At 36.9% G+C, this 5190-nt stretch overlaps 1 long non-coding RNA gene across 2 annotated transcripts; it reads right to left on the bottom strand.

The window, feature by feature from the left end:
- Positions 1-269: 269 nt before the first annotated feature.
- Positions 270-4296, bottom strand: LOC103175492. Of its 2 annotated transcripts, none has more exons than XR_487493.1 (5): positions 4268-4296; positions 2938-3001; positions 1664-1792; positions 1445-1505; positions 270-296 (listed from the first exon to the last, which is right to left on the bottom strand). It is a non-coding gene; the product is annotated as an uncharacterized LOC103175492 (long non-coding RNA). The 2 variants fall into 2 exon arrangements; XR_487494.1 differs by having other exon boundaries at positions 274-301.
- Positions 4297-5190: the final 894 nt, after the last annotated feature.

A 5190-nucleotide genomic window follows, 5' to 3' on the forward strand; every position in this document is an offset into this window, starting at 1 on the left:
ACGAATCTCTGATATATTTCAACGCAGAACTCATACTTTTCAACTGGAGGTTCTGTGGTTCTGTTGTGACAGACTCTCAGCTTCTTTCTTTCTTTCTTTCTTTCTTTCTTTCTTTCTTTCTTTCTTTCTTTCTTTCTTTCTTTCTTTCTTTCTTTCTTTCTTTCTTTCTTTCTTTCTTTCTTTCTTTCTTTCTTTCTTTCTTTCTTTCTTTCTTTCTTTCTTTCTTTCTTTCTTTCTTTCTTTCTTTCTTTCTTTCTTTCCTTCTTTCCTTCTTTCCTTCTTTCTTTCAATTTTATCTTATCTCAGACAGAAAGATACAGACAACAAATACCTCCATTAACCTCTTAAGCGGTGAATGCCTCTTATATTTTTTTGAAGAAAATGGATAGAAACTGAAACACAAGACCATCACTGAACTCAGTTTCACATTAAACTTTTTTTTGAAAAAATACACACAGAAAATAGGTATTAAAATCCTAATTCAAGCAACAGAAAGCAATCTGGTGACTGAAAGATTGAATCACTAAAGAAAATGCCGCAGAATATTATCTGTCAGATTAAGTACATATCTGAACTAGCCGGAAAATCATTTAAATTGAAACCTTAAACATAGAACAGCGCTAGTCTTCAAATAGAATTTGCAATATAATAAACACACAGCTTTCACTATAGACAATCCACAACGGTTACAAATGTCTTATTAAACCTTTTCCAACAATTTCTAACTTCCAGACCAAATAACAATAATATTATAACTTTCGGATTAAATGTATATTAAACATGTTTTTTCCCTCACAAAATAATTTGAGTTTTATTTTTTTTGAAAAAAGTATCCTGCCTACTACATCAACCCTGGACGCAGCACCTAGTCGATGTCAAAAGTACAATTGTCGGTGAGAGTGCATTCCTCGTCATCAACTTGTAAAAGGACCCCAACAATGTCTACCGCAATAACTCTGTAGTGGCCAAAGGAAAGGAACGAGATGGTAGGAGAGTTGAGGGTAACAGCAGATACAAAAACAGGTACATTAGCTAAAACGCAGTGTTGCTTCCGAAGGTTACAGAGAAGTTCCACTTACATTTTGGAGCAATGTTACCATTTTCACTGCCCTGCCCTGTGGAACTGAGGGCAGGAGAGCTTGTTTAGAGCAAGGAGGTATAAATAGAAGTCGCTTTGCACGTGAGCCCGTGAACAAATTGCTGGATGCAAATGGGATTCAAATGCATCCAATTATCATAGTTGCAAATATTTCATTTTGAAATGAAATTGATGCAAAGGACGTGAGACAAGAGGAACATTTGGATATGCATATGAGTAGGCTTGTCTGTACTTAACCTATTGTATAATCTGAACTCATTTACAACCCCTAGAACTAGTGAACTAATTAGTACATCGAGTTATAACATCTACTCGTGTCATTATAAATACTATTACACAACTCACTGAGGTTTGCAGAGGAATCACTGAGTGCGTTACAGAGATGGAACCATCAATCACTTCAAACCTAGTCAAATACAAGTAGAGGGAGTAACATCAGTTAGAGGGTAAAGCCCTTACCCGACACAAGGGAACTGATTAAATCATTTAAAGTGTTGAGGGCGGGGAAATGGGACAGAAAAAAATGAGTCTTATAAAGAGTACAATCACAATGGGTGAAATTACCTCCTTCTGTGTCGTAAAGTTCTTTGGTTCTGTGGTACTTTTGCAAGTTTCCTCGCACCCAGCTCAAGAGCAATGTTACTGAAGCCTGGGAGCAGGTTGGCTGCCTACACATTTAGTTGCAGAAGAAGACTGTGACATTGGAGTATCAAATGGGAGAGAGAGAAAAATTGGGGGAGGGGGGAGGAAAAAAAGCAATATGTAATTTCACATTTGTGAAACAATTTGTTTCCCGCAAAGTGATAAATTACTTGTCACAACCAAAGAATAAAAATATTTGAGGTTCAGCGTACTTTGGCAAATCCAGACTGAAAAAAAAGTAACGTTAACAATCTTCAGCAGTGCGATGAGTGATGGATAATCATTTTATAACTATTTGAGTACTTATTGCTATCCACAGCCTTCAAAGTTTAAACATTGCACAGTATGACTCTGCATACTTCTTTAGTGATGGACATATTTGCATTAAAATGTAAGATTGCACACAGAATTGGTTGTAATTTGGAAACTTTATAATAATAATCCTTGCATTTGAAATAGAATCTTATCATGTCTTCGAGACATCTCAAAGAGCTTCACAGAATATACTGTAAAGTGAATTGATTGGATATTTTGTGGGCGAAACGTGGAAGCCAATTGCGCACAGCAATGTCGCACAAACAGTCGTGAAGGCATTATTACCCTCAGAAAAGCGATCCGATAGACTAAAAATTGGGCTCCTACTTAATGTTAAACAGAGGTTTTTGGAGTAAGGAAACTTGCCAAATCTTCACCCTGTCCATGAGTTAATGCTCTAACCAATACGCTACATGACTCCACAAACCCACATGCATAAATAGAGAAAATCTCAACCCAGATACATATTTCTCCCCACCAATATTAATATGGAGAAGACAGGGCTGAATGTCAGAATAAGCATAATATGCTGTTAGCTATCGGTTTAAACTTTGAAAGTTTAAGTCGAGTGCATCACAGCAGCAGAGGTAAGTAAAGCCTAATGCACTGAATGGACCTGAAAGCACGAGTCCTCAGATATGCTTTGACCTTTCTTCCTTTAGCTTCAGTGAAAACAACATGAAGATACTACATAGCAATACTAATTTGGAGGACAGCTTTGGCACTCTCCGTTTGATGAAACCGATTACACGTCTTTAAAAAAATATCAAAGAACTCATGTCTTCAAATTGAAAACAATCCACTGAACATAGAAATATCAATGCGATTTAAAACCTCCTCAGTAAAATCTCAGCACTAAATCTGCTTCAAATTTCACTTACATATTTTCTCAGGCTCTCATGTTCCTTTGATCTCACTGCCAAACCAGCCAGTTATGGGAATAATCTAAAAAAACAGAAAAAAAGCACACTCAATGAAAACAATCATTGCATTCATGGGGTGCGTTATAAAGATATTTGATCAATTTGGCACATCACAAGCAATGCTGTTTCAGCCTCAACTCAATTTGTAAAGATTCCCCATTTAGGGAGATAGGAATCAAATCAGAATTCTTTGGCATTTACACAGGATTACATAGAACATTACAGCACGGAAACAGGCCATTCTGCCTAACCAGTCAATTGCCAGCATTTATACACCACACAAATTCTTGGATTTATTCCTACTGAATGAATACATTAGATACTCAGAAATGTGTTCAGGGCCAACAGAGTTAGTGAAAAACAAATCATTTTAACAGGGGATTACATTAGCCACAGGAGGAGAGAGGCTGGCAATTGGGTTCAGTTACTGGGACAGTCTGTGCTCAAAGCTGGCATTTCCCTTTCAAGGGAACGAGTTCCACACCAACAAGTGAAGAGCTTCAAATGTGCCCCACACAGTTGTCCATTTTCCAGAGTATTTTGAGTGCAATCTGCTTTTATTTCAATGCCCTTCGAGGTAAAATTTGGCAAACAAAAACCTAACATTGCAAACTGATCAAAGACAAAATATGGCTGAAGGCTGATTAACAGCAGAGGCTCTAAGGAGATAGTCACAGTAAAAACACCACTCTGCTCTGTGGGCTTGGTTTGTTGGAGTGTTTGGAAGTAAAGGGTAAAGTAAAGTGGAGAGAGTAAAGAGTAAAAGGAAAGTCATGACCTGTTTTCCTACATATACAAGGCAATTATTGAAAGCAATTGGCAGAGGTCTTTTTGTTGCTTGCATTCTCTTTGGTAGGAAATGGCAGGTGGTGCAAATAAGTAGACAAAGTAACTATATTGGATAAATAAATTATATCTAATATAATGACATATACATGCATTTTGTAGTCCAAAACTTTCAAAAACAATTACTCTCTTTAAATTGATTCCAGAGACTTGGGTTCGATTCCCGGCAGGGCGAAACCTTGGGCAAGTTTCCTTACTCTACAAGCCTAATAATAATACCCAAGTAAAAAAACATTAATAAATTGGTCGTTTCAATCCACGACTGTTTGTGGGATGCTGCTGTGCGCAATTGGCTGCTGCATTTTGCCCACAAATATACAGTCAATTCATTTTACAGTCTATTCTGTGAAGCGCTTTGAGACGTCTAGAAGACATGAAAAGCGCTATATCAAATGCAAGGATTATTATTACTATTATTAAATGAAGCAGGTTCTTAACTCACATCCATTGGCTCCCTGTGTCTTTACAACAACAGCAGCAGCAGCAGCAGGCTAATTGCATTTGTATAGTAGCTTTCACATTGTGAGGACGTACTTTACTTTGGGATTGGCATTTCAATGACTATAGAAATCTGAAATCAAAGAAATTAAAGAAAATTGCAAGAGAATTCAACTTTCAGCCCAAAGCAGCAATTTACAGCATTCTCTACAGCTTGAAAAGGAAATCATTACGGACGGGAAAAAAAAACTATGTAACAAGCTATTTTAAACCGAAAAAAATATGACGAAGTCCTGACTTGCTGGATCTACTCTGATTTTTACATGCTGATGTACTGTGGGCAATTAGTAAGTTTCGAGTTGATTCAAGAGGTTCGAGTTAAGAGTTTCTTTTCAAGGCTGTATGTGGACTCTTGATGGGATCGGAACATGCAGTACTGATAAGGCAAAGCAGTTAATCTCAAAACTCTTTGTTACAAATGACATAAACCTTTAATGTGGAAGTTCATCTGAAGTGAACAGCGTTTTAAAACAGATTTACAGTCTGATGACATTTTGCTCTATAACCTTAAGAATAACTCTAACAACTGGAGTCGGACGTCTGATAGTGATCTTCAGTCTTAGGATCTCTGAAGCTGAAATTTGGATTCAGTCCAGCTTCCTGGCTATTGAAGGGATTATTGTTCATTATACAGTAGTTGTTTAAAGCAGGAGTTTGAAGACTGGGGGAAAAATGAGGGAACCAAAAAAAAATCAATGGAACTGATTGGTTGAAATCAAATAATTTTGTGACTCATCTCGGGAATTGATGGCTTTCACACAGTTATTGATATATTCTCACAAATGCAGCAAAATTATGAACAATGAAAATTCGATGGGTGCTAATTCTGTCTGGAAGAAATCAGTGTCAATTTCCAAATTGTTCCAT

Source organism: Callorhinchus milii, unplaced genomic scaffold (genome assembly GCF_018977255.1).
Source record: "Callorhinchus milii isolate IMCB2004 unplaced genomic scaffold, IMCB_Cmil_1.0 Scaffold20, whole genome shotgun sequence".
In the NCBI taxonomy this organism is placed as follows: domain Eukaryota; kingdom Metazoa; phylum Chordata; class Chondrichthyes; order Chimaeriformes; family Callorhinchidae; genus Callorhinchus; species Callorhinchus milii.